Source organism: Sapajus apella, unplaced genomic scaffold (genome assembly GCF_009761245.1).
Source record: "Sapajus apella isolate SASKATOON/1434 unplaced genomic scaffold, GSC_monkey_1.0 scaffold13, whole genome shotgun sequence".
Taxonomy (NCBI): domain Eukaryota; kingdom Metazoa; phylum Chordata; class Mammalia; order Primates; family Cebidae; genus Sapajus; species Sapajus apella.
This window is the reverse complement of record NW_022436953.1, coordinates 13,899,050-13,914,645: the sequence shown is the minus strand read 5'-3', so window position 1 is coordinate 13,914,645 and position 15,596 is coordinate 13,899,050. Positions and strand designations below refer to the sequence as shown.

Sequence of the window (15,596 nt, the reverse complement as noted above, 5' to 3'; positions counted from 1 at the left end):
TTTTTTTTTTGAGATAGAGTCTCGCTCTGTTGCCCAGGCTGGAGTGTGCAGTGGTGCAAACTTGGCTCACTGCAACCTCCATCTCCTGGGTTCAAGCAATTCTCCTGCTTCAGCTTCCTGAGTAGTTAGGATTACAGGCACCTGCCACCACGCCCAGCTAATTTTTGCATTTTTAGTAGAGACGGGGTTTCACCACATTGGCCAGGCTAGTCTTGAACCCCTGATGTCAGGTGACCCATCCACCTTGGCCTCCCAAAGTGCTGGGATTACAGGAATGAGCCACTGCGCCTGGCCTTGTGTCTGACTTCTTTCACACAGCATAATGTTTTCAAGACTCATTCATGTTGTAGCATGTATCAGTTTCTTCTCCTCCCTTCACCTGCCCTTACCTCCTCTCCTTTCCTCTCCTTTTCTTTTTCTTTGATAGGCTGTTGCTCTGTTACCTAGGCTGGAGTGCAGTGGTACAGTCACAGCTCACTGCAGCCTCTAACTGCTGGTCTTAAGCAGTTCTTTCACTTCAGCTCCTGGGTAGCTGGGATTAGAGGCGCATGCTGTCACACCCAGATAATTTTTGTAGTTTTTGTAGAGATGAGGTTTCATCTCATTGCCCAGGCTGGTCTCGAACTCCTGAGCTCAAGCGATCCAGCTGCCTCAGCCTCCCAAAGTGCTGGGATTACACATGTGAGCCACCATGCCCAGCCTTTGCCTGTTTTTAAATTTAGGTTATTTATCTTTTTATTGTTGAGTTGCGAGAATTATTCATATGTTCTGATACTAGACCCTTATCAGATACATGATTTGCAAATATATCCTCCCATTTCTGTGGATTATCTTTTTACTTTGTTAATAATGTCCTTCAAAGCACATACATTTTAAATTTTAATATAGTCTAATCTATCTGTTTTTCTCTCTTGGTTGCTTGTGGTTTTCCTGTCTAAGAAACCATTGCTTAACATTGGGTCCAGTTTTTATTACTGGTATCTGTGAAAGTCTTCATCTGACCACTTCACACTGCCTGGAAAATACTTCTACGAGAAATACCCCCAAGACTTCATTCAGGCCTTTGCTCAATTGTCCCCATATTAGGAAGATCTCCTCTGACCACTCTATCTAAAGTAACACCACCCCTTGGTCACTCAGCAGATTTTATATTGCTTTGTCTTTTTCAGAGCACTCACTGTGTGACACAGAGAGTCATTTTCACTGATTGTGCTACCAACCCCTCCACTGGAATGTGTGCTCCTGGAAAAAAGGAATTTTTGTTTACTTTGTTAGCTGCTGGTTACTCAGTGCCTAGCACACGCTCATGATAGGTGATCAATAATCATGTATTAATGATTCCTACATTCTAACCAACACAGTGTTATCAAACTTTTTGGTCTTTGCCAATCTGAAACATGGAAAATGGCATTTTAATGTCTTTTAATTTGCATTGTTATTCCTGTGAGTGAGGTTTAGCACCTTTTCATACATTTGAAAATCATTTTTACTTCTACCTCTAGAAACACCATTGTTTTCAATAGATGCTGTCATAAAAAATATATATACACCCTTTCACAAGAGTAATACATGTCACAGTAGCATTTGGGCACTTTATCAGGCTTAAGAAAAGTGCCTGTTGAATGAATGAAGCATGAATACCAAAAGCACAACAGCAAGTTGCTGAAGACAGGCTCGGTGAAAGTTCTTGATGTTTAAAAGGAGTCTTCTTAATTGAAGGGGATCTGAAACATGCAGGTTACTCGGCAGCTGCCCGTGGACTTTATTTTAGTTTCCTCCACAAGTGGAGTCTGACGTCAGGTGCAGGTGGTTTAAATGGGAGGCAATCCCAGGGAGCAGAAGTGATTGAGTAGGAAGAGTGAGACAGGGAAGAGAGAGAAGCCAGTAACTTATGCTCTGTTGAACTGGTTACTTACGTGAGCACTGGGAATCAATCCAACCGGGAAACTTCTGACGAAATGAATACAAATACAATGTATTTGTTTGTTTCATGTTGCTGATAAAGACATACCCAAGAATGGGTAATTTATAAAGAAAAAGAGGTTTAATGGACTCACAGTTCCACGTGGTTGGGGAGGTCTCATAATCATGGCAGAAGGCAAAACACACGTCTTACATGGTGGCAGACAAGAAAGAATGAGAGCCAAGCAAAAGGGGCAAACCACTTGTAAAATCATCAGATCTCATAAGACTTGTTTACTACCACGAGAACAGTATGGGGGAACCCCCCTCCCCTATGATTCAATTATTTCCCACCAAGTCCCTCCCGTAACACATGGAAATTATGGGAGCTACAGTTCAAGATGAGATTTGGGTGGGGACACAGCCAAACGGTATCAATACCTCAGAAGTGTTCCATCAAAGCACAGGAACACAGCTACTCCTCAGGAGTTATCCCAGCTACTCCTCAGGAGGCTGAGGCAGGAGAATCGCTTGAACCCAGGAGGTGGAGGTTGCAGTGAGCTGAGATCATACTACAGCCCGGGTGACAGAGGGAGACTCCATCTCAAAAAAATAAAAAACTCATTTAATCTTTTCAGAAACCCATTTGGTGGGTGAAAAAACTGAATTAGAGTAGGAAATGAAGACAGCGTTAGACTAAGAAAAAGGTGGTCCAGGACGTGCTCACCAGTGGACCTTGGCAAGCCACTTAGGTCTTCTTGTCAGCGCTGTTCCAGGTGTGCTCCATGGACCCCTGCAGTCTGAAAACTCTCTGCTACTGGTTCACAAGGACAGCAGTACCTAACTGAAACCAGGCCAGGCATTTAGAAACTTACAGTAGTTTTACATTCAAGTGCATTAGGGAACCTGTCACACTGAACAAGGGACAGGCCAGTTCAGGTGCTGGCTGTGAGCTGTGTGGCAGTGGGACCATGCCACAGTGTGTGGCATTTGAAGGTTAGTTGTTCACCTGTAAGACAAAGGCATGTAAAAGTCTGAGAAAACAAGAGCATTTTTGAAAAATATTTTGTTGTTTTTACTTATATATAATGTTTTTGTTAAAACTAATTTTTTTTTTTTTTTTTACTTTATAATTTAAAAATATTCCCTTTTCTGGATGGAACCAGGTAAGTGGAAGTGAAGGCATTTTGCAGAGCTGAAGATCAAGTGCCAGAGAAAGTTTGCCCGAAGGCTACTTCAAAAGGAAGGAAGCTTATCTATGAAGAAGCTAAACACTATTGCTGGGAATATAGACAGACGTAAGGAACTGAGATCTGATTGGCTAGAAGTGACAAGAAAAGCTGGCAACCTCTGTGTACCTGCAGAACCCAAATTGGCATTTATCATCAGAATCAGAGTTCTCAGTGGTATGAGCTCAAGTGTCCAAAAGGTGTTGCAGCTTCTTTGCCTTGTCAGATCTTCATTGGAACCTTCGTTAAGTTCAACAATGCTTCAGTTAACATGCTGCAGATTGTAGAACCATATATTGCATGAGAGTCTCCGAACCTGAATTCAGTAAATGAACTAGTCTCCAAGTGTGGTTACCGCAAAATCAATATGAAGTGAATTGTCTTGACAGATAACATTTTGATGGCTTGATCTCTTGGTAAATATGACATCATCTGCACAGAGGATCTGATTCATGCTGTTAGAAAACACTTCAAAGAAACAAATAACTTCCTCAGACTCTTCAAATTATCCTTTCCACGAGGAGGAATAAAGGAAAAGACCTCCAGTTTTGTAAAAGGTGGAGATGCTGGCAACAGGGACAGCCAGATCAAGATGCTACTTAGAAGAATGAAGTAAGGTGTCTGCCATGATTATTTTTGTAATCTGGTCAGTTAATAAACAGTGACTGCTTTCAAGTGGAAAAAAATCAGTAAAATAAAATAAAATATTAGCTAAATTAAGAAGCAAACTTTCATAATAAATTTTTAACTGTAATTTACAGGTGTTAAAACAAACTTCACTAGACTTCTTCTTTTTTTTTTGGAGACAGAGTCTTGCTGTGTTGCCCAGGCTGGAGTGCAGTGGTGCGATCTGGGTTCACTGCAAACTCCGCCTCCTGAGTTCAAGCGATTCTTCTGCCTCAGCCTCCAGAGTAGCTGGGACTACAAGCATGTGCCACCACGCCCAGCTGATTTTTGTATTTTTAGTAGAGACAGGGTTTCACCATATTGGCCAGGCTGGTCTCAAACTCCTGACCTCATGATCTGCCCGCCTTGGCCTCCCAAAATGCTGGGATTACAGGCGTCAAGAAAAGACACACCTCTACTAACACTCAGCAGCAGCAATAGTAAAACAGATGATGACTATGGAAATGATTCCAAAGAAATTAAACTACTACAAAGAGTTTGTACTAGTTTTACTCAGAAGTATAATTCCTCACATATTGAGTTCAGTTTTGTAGCCACAACTGATACTAATATTTGAAAACTATAGTATGTTATTTGTACAGATATGCTAGTTAATAAAGCTCATAAGACCATCAACCTTATGTAGCATTTACATAGAAAACAAAAGAAGTAAATTCAAAACCTAAAGAATACCTTGAAAGAATGTTGACTTTTAAAAACTCATAAGAACAGATGTCAATATTTCATATATAAACATTAGTAATGTATGAGCATCTTATAAAGTAGCACTTTGGGACGCTACAATTTTAAAAAGACTTTAGCACAAGACTGTATCAGAGATCTTTGAAATTATGGGTGAATATGTGGTAAAGAAAGTGACAAATATCATTTTTCATAGCTGGGTGAATTCAATAACTAGCTAATGACATGGCAGATTAACTCACAGGTAAATACAGCTAAGAAAGTAATTTTCATTGCAAGTTACTGAATGTTCACATACTGCTAACATGACAATTAATTTAGTATCTATGCAATTCGAACACAGTGGAAGATTTTTTTGGTTTCACTGATGACAAGCACAACTAGTTCTAAATGTATACAACTATAAAGGATTACATTGTCAAGGAATGCGGTTTAAGACTGCTGTGGGAAGGTGATCTAATGTGCAGCTTCCTTGACAGAAAACATACTAAGTTTGAAGAACAATGTAAATCCATGCACTGCTTTTGTTTGTTTGTTTGTCTGTTTTTTTGAGACGGAGTTTCACTCTTGTTACCCAGGCTGGAGTGCAATGACACAATCTCGGCTCACCGAAACCTCTGCCTCCTGGGTTCAAGCAATTCTCCTGCCTTGGACTCCCAAGTAGCTGGGACTACAGGCGCGCGCCACCATGCCCAGCTAATTTTTGTATTTTTAGTAGAGACAGGGTTTCACCATGTTGACCAGGATGGTCTCGATCTCTTGATCTTGTGATCCACCTGCCTCGGCCTCCCAAAGTGCTGGGATTACAGGGGTGAGCCACTGCGCCCGGCCGCTTTTTTTTTTTTTTTATCAAGAAACTTTTACAATGAAAAAATGTTAGCTGAACTAAACAGTGTCTAGTTACGTAGTAAAAAATAGTTATGCAAAGGATAATGCATGAAATTTGAGATGACTCTCTTTATTATAATATGTGTTGATATGGAAGCTGATCATAATCAACTGTTATATGTGAGATATGAAGCTTACTGCAGAGAAGAGTTGTATTAGGAATGTTTGACTGTGAAACAAACTTTTAGTGTTTCTAGAAAGTCAAACAAACAAACATACAACTTTATAAGGTTCCAACCTTTTAAAATGTGGTTTGGACAATAGGCATGTTTCTTTGTGTGATATTTTTGGCATTTTAAATGCCTTTACTACTTCTAAGTAGGGGAAAATACAATATAATTTTCTTTTTTTTTTTTTTTTGAGACGGAGTTTCGCTCTTGTTTACCCAGGCTGGAGTGCAATGGCGCGATCTCGGCTCACAGCAACCTCCGCCTCCCAGGTTCAGGCAATTCTCCTGCCTCAGCCTCCTGAGTCGCTGGGATTACAGGCACGCGCCACCATGCCCAGCTAATTTTTTGTATTTTTAGTAGAGACGGGGTTTCACCATGTTGACCAGGATGGTCTCGATCTCTTGACCTCGTGATCCACCCGCCTCGGCCTCCCAAAGTGCTGGGATTACAGGCTTGAGCCACCGCGCCCGGCCCGCAATATAATTTTCAAAGGCAAAGAAGATTGAAGGGCAAAAATGACAGAAGCCTGAAAGAACAGAATATCTAGAGACGATTATAACATGTTCCATAGTTTAGCAACAATTATCAGTGATGTTGGTGATAATCTTAATATTGAATATCTGTAAAATGTTATGGCCAAACAAGTTATGGAGTTACGGAACATTTACATTTTATTTCCATCAAAAGACGATTCATGCATGGGAAATTCATAGATCCATAATCTGTTGCTTTCATTGAAAGACAGTTTAACGCTACAGGATAAATTGTTGGAACTGGCAATTGAATAAATGATGAATTTTGAAAATACAGAATCACTTGCTTCATTTTGAATAAAAGCAAAAGATGGAAATCCTGAGCTTCCTAAAATTGTCTGAAAATCTCTTTTTGCATTCCCATCAACAAAGCTCTGTGAGACTCGTTCTCCACTAAGCTCTTATTAAAAGAAAACATGGAAGCCAGGGGTTGTGGCATGTACTCGTGGTCCTTCCTAGCTACTGGTGGGGGATGGGGAGCAGTGGTCAGGGGCAGCACTGAGGCGGGAGGATCGCTTGAGCCCAGGAGGCTTCAGTGAGGCATGATCTTCCCAGTGCACTCGAGCCTCGGTGACACAGTGAGATCCCATTTCTAAAATAAATAAATAAATAAAATAACGTTCTTTTATTAAATTACAACAGCAACAAAAATAGAAGCAATCTCAACACACATTCTACTTTGCAAGTCGCATTGTAGTCCATTCTGGCTGGGTTAGATAGGTTGGCAAACAATAACATGCGTATTTGTCTGTTAAGAACGCTCAATAGGCCGGGCGCGGTGGCTCACACCTGTAATCTCAGCACTTTGGGAGGTCGAGGCGGGTGGATCACTTAAGGTCAGGAGTTTCAGATAAGCCTGGCCAACATGGTAAAACCCTGTCTCCACTAGAAATGCAAAAATTAGCTGGGTGCGGTGCTGTGCACCTGTAGTCCCAATTACTAGGGAGACTGAGGCAGGAGAATCGCTTGAACCCAGCAGGCAGAGGTTGCAGTGAGCCGAGATCGCATCATTGCACTCCAGCCTGGGCAACAGAGTGAGATTCTGTCTCAAAAAAAAAAAAAAAAAAAAAAAAGCAGACCTGTGGCTCACACCTGCAATCCCAACACTTTGGGAGGCCGAGAGGCAGGTAGATCATGAGGTCAGGAGTTCAAGACCAGCCTGGCCAAGGTGGTGAAACCCCATCTCTACTAAAACTACAAAAATTAGCCTGGTGCGGTAGCAGGTGCCTGTAATTCCAGCTACTTGGGAGGCTGAGGCTTGAACCCCGGCAGCAAAGGATACAGTGAGCCGAGATGGCACCATTGCACTCCAGCCTAGGCAACAGAGGGAGACTCCGTCTAAAAAATATATAAATAAATAAAGATTGCTGGCCAGGCATGGTGGCTCACGCTTGTAATCCCAGCACTTGGGAGGCCGAGGCGGGTGGATCACAAGGTCAGGAGTTCAAGACTTGCTCAATATTGATATTCACAGTGTTCATTCAAAGTGGAGAAACACTATTTTACTCATAATTTTTCATTTAGTTATAATTGCAGAACAACAAAAATTATGAATGCAAAACAGCGATTTATATGTTAATCACATAATACACATATTCAATGAACATGTACAGAGTTTGGAATTATTTTATTTTTCCCTATGTTATGTTTATTCTGATTATATTTATTGAAATGTAATTTTGTCTGTTGGATCTGATAACAACATTTAATTTTAATTTTGTATATCTTTGTTTTTTAATGTAATATGCCCAGTATTAATAATTCATTTTTTTTTGTACAATGGATTGGTTTGCAGATTAAACATTTTTTAAAAACTGATCCTTTGCCAGTCAATTTGAGAAGCATTGTTCTACACGTCAACTTTATCTGTAAAGTGAGGATGAACTGCCAAATTTGGAACAATCACAATTTTGAATTATATAAAGTCCAGTGAGTTATCAGAAAAAAAGGGAGCCACTTTCAACATCAGAGGAAAGGCGAATGGATTGTTCTGAGTGTGACATCTGCATCTTTTCCACTAGAGGGCAGTCAAGAAGTTCTTATAATTGTGGAATCCATCACAAAGCCAAAATTGCTCTTAAACCAAGGGATTGAAGCACACAGGAAAAAATAAAACGCAGAGTAAGATCAATTACCCAGTGAATATTTGTTGGTCACCAATACCGTCCTGTAACACACTAAGACTCAATACAGAGGTTAAAACCCACAAATCTTAGCTCATCACTCTGCCCAAGTTTTTCAACCCCTGAAAAGCTTAGGGAGCCCCTTTCCATAATCAGATCATTCATTCATTCACTCAACATTAATTGACCCCCTCATACCCCATTCCAGGTATCCTGTGAGGCACTGGGGTACAGTTGTGATAAGACAGACAATCTCTTCTCTCAAGGTGTTTACAGAGCATTCCCCTTTCTAGTTAAGGCCTTGATGGGTCCTAGGAACTGTTTTTATTTCAGGTCAGCGTCTTCTTCAATCAGTGACAAGTAGGCCATTTGGAGCTGCTGTCTCTAAAGTGTTCTCTTGAAACTGTAGGAAGACAAGGCAACAAGAGGGAGAATAACCACAGAACCACAAAGGGATCCAGGGTTGCCTTGACAACAAGATCAGAGGAAATGGCCAAGCCCTTGAGGTGCCGGGGCTGGACTCTGAGCCTGGGCCGACGATCCATTCAATGCCACCTTTTGACTTTGACAGAACTTCACTGAAGTGAGTCTTTGAAATCCAAAGGAAGAGGGGCCCACACACTGAGGAACTCATCCCACGTCCATCCCAGCCTTGTTCTGATTCTGGAGGAACACAGGATGTCCTCACTCCAAAGGCTGCCAGAGACTGCTGGAGGCTGCACAGGAAAATAGGCAAGAGTTTGGCTTATGACTCTAACAAGCCTCAGTTAAACTTGGTTGGGTCTCAGAGTAGCTGTGTAACAACATATGCCTGTCTAAGCCTCAGTTTCTCTATTTGTAAACTAGAAATAATAATAATAGTATAGCATCTCAGGGGTTGTTATGAGGATGAAATTACATAATAAATGTGAAGTTCTGGCCGGGAGTGGCAGCTCACGCCTGTAATCCCAGCATTTTGGGAGGTCGAGGCAGGTGGATCGCCTGAGGTCAGGAGTTTGAGACCAGCCTGGCCAACATGGTGAAATCCTTCACCATGTGAAGATCTCTTCATCTTTTCAAATGAGAGAACTGAGGCTCAGCAGCTTAATAATAGTGGAAAGTTGATGAATTGCAGAGTTAGATCTAGTTTTGCCTGTCCTGATAGACTTTGGGAAACTCATTTGTCTCTCTCTGAACCTCCGTTTTCTCATCTGTAAAATGGAATAAGCAGGTTGTTCTGGGGACTGAGTTATGTTAAGCACCTGGCACCAGGACCTGGCATATCGTGTTGTCCAGCAAAATGTTCATTTGTCAGCCAGGAGTGGTGGCTCACGCCTGTAATCCCAGCACTTTGGGAGGCTGAGGCTGGCGGATCATGAGGTCAGGGGTTCGAGACCAGCCTGACCAACATGGTGAAATCCTGTCTCTACTTAAAAATACAAAAATTGCCGGGCGCGGCGGCTCAAGCCTGTAATCCCAGCACTTTGGGAGGCCGAGGCGGGTGGATCACGAGGTCAAGAGATCCAGACCATCCTGGTCAACATGGTGAAACCCCGTCTCTACTAAAAATACAAAAAATTAGCCGGGCATGGTGGCACGTGCCTGTAATCCCAGCTACTCAGGAGGCTGAGGCAGGAGAATTGCCTGAACCCAGGAGGCGGAGGTTGCAGTGAGCCGAGATTGCGCCATTGCACTCCAGCCTGGGTAACAAGAGCGAAACTCCGTCTCAAAAAAAAAAAAAAAAAAAAAAAAAAATACAAAAATTAGCCGGGTGTAGGGCTGTGCACCTGTAGTCCCTGCTACTTGGGAGGCTGAGGCAGGAGAATTGCTTGAACCGGGGAGGCAGAGGTTGTGGTGAGCCAAGAGCGTGCCATTGCACTTCAGCCTGGGCGAATCAATCTTAAAAAAAAAAAAATGGGGGAATGGGGAGCTGGGGAGAGATAGCATAGGGAGAAATGCCAGATATAGGTGATGGGTAGGAAGGCAGCAAATCACACTGCCATGTGTGTACCTATGCAACACTCTTGCATGTTCTTCACATGTACCCTAAAACGTAATATGCAATAAAAAAATTTTTTTTTAAGTTCATTTATCTTATTCCTCTCTGTGGTTGTCCAGAGTCAAACTCGATTCTTACTTAAAAACTGCAGCCCTCAGAGAGTTCATGCTCACCTCCACGATGCAAGCTTGGAAGTCAAGCAAATCTCAACTCACATCCGGTTCCTGACCGTGGGCACGTTACTTAGTGTTTTTCTTTCTGTTGCAGTTTACTAGTCTGCAACATGACGATCATAATAGTACCTCCTTCCCAATGCTGGCAGGAGGAGCATGCTTTCTTTTGAAGTGTCCCAGAAATGTTTATTATCATGTCCTGCAATCATGGCCCTGATCAAGAGGCTCTGAAATAGATAAGTAGCATGCTTATATTCATTCATTCGCACATTCATCCTTTTTCTGTTTGTGTGCTAGGTCGTTATCAGAGCTGGGATTCACAGAGTTAGACAAGGTTCCTGCTCTTGAGTTGCTCACAGTCTAGGAGAAGAGACTTAAGCAATGGCCTCATGACTGTGGTCACGGGCTTTGATGAGATGCTGGGTGGCCAGTGGTTAAGAGTACAGATGCTGGAGCCAGACAGCTGAAGTTTAACCTCAGTCCTGCCACTCTGGGTTCTTGTGCAAAATATCTTACTTCTCTGTGCCTGTATAAAATAAGGGTAGCAATAGTGCTTGGTTCATAGGGCTGTTATGGAAGGTTCAACGGTTCCAGATGGGCAAAAGGCTTAGAACAGGGCCTGGCACATAGTAAGCCTGCTATGCCAGCTCTTTCAGTTAGTAAAAGCTTACATACAAATGACATTGGTAGCATTCAGATGAGAGAGTATAGTTCTAGAAGAGGAAATAAAGAAACCCATAAGAGATTGAGTACAGTTTCTGTATCTATACAGTTCCCCTGGATTTCACTGAAAATATTTCCACCAGCCAAACCTGGAAGGGATCGTGAAGAGTTTTTTGCTGGAGACTCACAGTTTGCAGATAAGGAAACTCAGGCCAGAGACTGGCTTGCCCAGATGAGGTGGGCAGAATAATAATCCCCCAAATGTCCACATCCTAATTCCTAGAACCTATGAATATGAAACCTTTCATGGCAAAACTGATTAAGTTCAGGATTTTCAGATGGGGAGATTATCCTGGATCATCTGGGGTGGTCCAGTGTAATTGCAAGGGTCCTGATAAGGGAAAGAAGATGGGGAGTTGGTAAAGTGGAGGTGCAGTGACACAGGCCAGTGAGCCAAGGAACATGTGTGACCAACGCCTTCGCTTGTCCCACATCCCCTTCCCTCAGGGTGCCCTTTCTTTGATCTGAGCTCTCATTTCCTGTTATTTGTCCCAAGGACCAAATTTCCTACTTTTAGCTTTGATAAAATCGTTCCTCCCCAATCTACCCTTGAAGACAGTGTCGGAGACCCTTACCCTCAGAAACAAAGCGTAAATAGAAAATGAGTGATATTAGCTATCTGCAGAAACAACTCACCTTCAACAAGATTTGTGAATGAGGCTAATGACATTTGAGAAATGTAGCCAGTAGTAGACAAGCGGGAATCGAATTACTGATCATGGGTCCTCTCTGAGACAACACTTGGTGCCTGGGCTGGGAAATTAGCAGGAGACCATTTTCTCCAGAGCTTATGTCTCCAGAATTAGACTGGGTGGAACAGGCCTTAGGAGGCCCAGACACCAAATCTATGTATTTGGGCAGAAATATCTCTAGAAGAAAAAGTGATTGCTAAGGTACGGCTGCTGAATAGAAAACAAAAACAAAAACAAAACCCAGGGTTGGCTTGCAATCAAGATAATTAACTGGGTAGGTGGGAACAGAAACTGGCTGAAATTTTTGAAAGGCTGTGTGTCAGTATGAACCAACCAGTCTCCTTCAGAAAACTTAACGCTGGGGGGTAATGGAAGTTGCTCAACTAAGGGCTGGGGGTGGTGGCTCACGCCTGTAATCCCAGCCCTTTGGGAGGCCGAGGCAGGTGGATCACCTGTGGTCTGGAGTTTGACACCAAGATGGCCAAGGTGGTAAAACCCCGTCTCTACTAAAAATACAAAAATCAGCCCGGCATGGTGGTGTGTGCCTGTAGTCTTAGCTACTCAGGAGGCTGAGGCAGGAGAATCGCTTGAACCTGGGAGGCGGAGGATTGCAGTGGGCTGAGATCGTGCCATTGCATTCCAGCCTGGGCTTCAGAGCAAGACTCTGTCTCAAAAAAAATAAAAGTTGCTCAGCTGCTAAGATGTTCACTTTTGCATTGTTTATAACGGAGACACTGCTCAAAAATACGAAGTTGGATAGATAAACAATGACGACCAGGTGCCGGATTGTGAAGAGTTTACCAGGCCGAGGCAGGTGGATTCCCTTGAGCCCAGGAGTTCAAGACCAACCTGGGCAACATGGAGCGATCCTGCCTCTATAAAAAATTTTTTAAAAATTCGTTGAGTGTGGTGATGCACGCCTGTAGTCTCAGCTACCCGAGAGGCCGAGATGGAAGCATCACCGCGCCCTGGAGGTTGAGGCTGCAGTGAGCTATGATCATGCCACTGCACTCCAACCTGGGTGACAGAGTGAGACCCTGTCTGAAAAAATAAATAATAAGACTGGATGTCCCAGCTACTCAGGAGGCTGAGGCAGGAGAATTGCCTGAACCCAGGAGGCGGAGGTTGCGGTGAGCCGAGATCGCGCCATTGCACTCTAGCCTGGGTAACAAGAGCGAAACTCCGTCTCAAAAAAAAAAAAAAAAAAAAAAATAAGACTGGATGTGGTGTCTCATGCCAGCAGTTTGGGAGGGTGAAGCGAGCAGATCGCTTGAGGTCAGGAGTTCAAGACCAGTCTGGCCAACTTGGTGAAACCCCATCTCTACTAAAAATACAAAAGTTAGCCGGGTATGGTGGCACATGCCTATAATCCCAGCTACTCAGGAGGCTGAGGCAGGAAAAACACTTGAACCTGGGAGTTGGAGCCTGCAATGAGTCAAGACTATGCCAATGAATTGCAGCCTGGGTGACAGTATGAGACTCTGTATCTATATATATGATATGGCCATATCATGGGCCACTATGTTAGACTTTTTCTTTTTAATGATGCCATAGAGGATGTGAAGATGTGAGATGATAACGTAGGGTCGTAAAAGAATGGGTTTTAAGACACCATGGGAGTAAGATCCTGTTTTTGTTTTTAAGAAGAATAACACATAAAAAGGCCTGGAGGGACAAATACTAAAAATGCTACTCACAGTTTTCTCTGGCTGATGGAACTGTGGGAGATTTTAGTTTTTTCCTTTTAGCTTATCAAACATTTTCCATATTCAGTAATTAACATGATGTATCACCTTGCAGTTGAAAGTTATCTATAAAAATAGTTAAAAGGAAGTGAGCACTTGGTGATATCTAGTTTGTGCCTGGACTTTTCCATACATCATCGCACTTACTCTTTAAAACAGCTGTGTAAGTTAGGTGTTACTGTGCTCATTTTGTTTGTGGAGAAACTGACACAGACTTTAAGGTAACCTGCCCAAATTCACATAGTTAATAAGTGCTGGAGCCACGATTTCCAGCCAATTTCATCTGGCCACCCTCTTTTTACTATACCACTTGCCTCCCTCTAAATAATTCCCAGGTCCCTTTGTGGTCTTTCTACATTCTGAGCAACCTTTAGCTTATACAGCGGTCTCAGCTTGCCTCATCCAACAGGAGAGAACAATAGCGCAGCAGCAGTAATCGTGTTGCTGCTGGACTCAAGGAATTTACTTATAAACGAACACATTAGTTTCCTGTTTCATTATTCCCATTCTTGTTGATTACTTAGAATAACTTGGTCCCTCAGGACCTGATTAGGGCTGCAGGAACTGGTGGATTAACATAAGCCAGACCCCAGGCCATGCTGGTGGGCTCCAGCTAGCCTGGCTGGTTTCCTGCCCAGCCTCCTTCACTCTGGCTCCCAGTGAAGGGAGTGGGTCATTTGAAATAAGCTCTGCCTTTGGTAAATAACAGAAGCTGGATGATGCCCCAGCACGTGTTAACCCGGGGCACTGGGATGAATGTTCAGTTTCCATTGCTCAAGTTGACCAAGGAGAGGGTCAACTCTGATGGGACTCGGTACACACACCACTTAGCGCGGTGCTGGGCATGGAGAAGACATTCAGTCAGTGTGGGCTGAATTAATTGGGGATCATAGGAAATCAGCCAGGTAACTCTCCCTGCCCCTGCCTGTGGAAAAACCTAGAAGAAATTGCTTCTGTTGAGCCCACAGTTACCCTATGTTTGCTTTTGCAACCTTGGCAGAATATATATATATATGTGTGTGTGTGTGTGTGTGCATGTATAATGTATTATATAAACATATGTAATACACATGTATTTGTATAAAATATATATTTATCATGTATGTAAACATGTATGTGTACATGTGTAATATACATGTGTATTACAGGCATATATGTCATATAAATGATACGTATTATATACATACATAATACATGTGTGTTTTATATATAACATGTATTTATGTGGCTATATAAATATATATGATACAGTTTGGATCTGTGTCCCCACCACAATCTCATGTTGCACTGTAACCCCCAATGCTGGAGGTGAGGCCTGCTGGGGGGTGATTCCATGGGGATGTTTTCTCATGTTTGACACCCTGGAGCTGTCATCGTGATAGTGAGTTCTCATGGGATCTGTTTGTTTAAGAGTGCACAGCAATCTCCCCCGCTCTCTTGGTCCTGTTCCTGCCATGTAAGATGCCTGCTTCCACTTTGCCTTCTGCCATGAGTAAAAGCTCCCTGAGGCCTCCCCAGAAGCAGATGCAGCCATGCTTCATGCAGCCTGTGGAACTGGAACTGTGAGCCAATTAAACCTTTTTTCTTTATAAATTACCCAGTCTCTTCAAACTATACTACAAGGCTACAGTAATCAAAACAGCATGGTACTGCTACCAAAACAGAGACATAGACCAAAGGAACAGAACAGAGGCCCCAGAAGCAACACCACACATCTACAACCATCTCATCTTTGACAAACCTAACAAAAACAAGCAATGGGGAAAGGACTCTATGTTTAATAAATGGTGTTGTGAAAACTGGCTAGCCATGTGCAGAAAGCAGAAACTGGACCCCTTCCTGTCACCTTACACTAAAATTAACTCCAGATTGATTAAAGATTTAAACATAAAACCTAACACCATAAAAATGCTAGAAGAAAATGTAGGCAAAACCATCCAGGACATAGGCATAGGCAAGGACTTCATGACTAAAACACCAAAAACATTGGCAACAAAAGCCAAGATAGACAAATGGGATCTAATTAAAATTCAGAGCTTCTGTACAGCAAAAGAAACCATCATTAGAGCAAA

At 42.7% G+C, this 15,596-nt stretch overlaps 1 long non-coding RNA gene across 1 annotated transcript; it reads right to left on the bottom strand.

Annotated features, from left to right (window-relative positions):
• Nucleotides 1-8,217: 8,217 nt before the first annotated feature.
• LOC116553920 lies at nucleotides 8,218-14,538 on the bottom strand. The gene is made up of 2 exons (XR_004269966.1): nucleotides 13,477-14,538; nucleotides 8,218-8,616 (listed from the first exon to the last, which is right to left on the bottom strand). It is a non-coding gene; the product is annotated as an uncharacterized LOC116553920 (long non-coding RNA).
• Nucleotides 14,539-15,596: the final 1,058 nt, after the last annotated feature.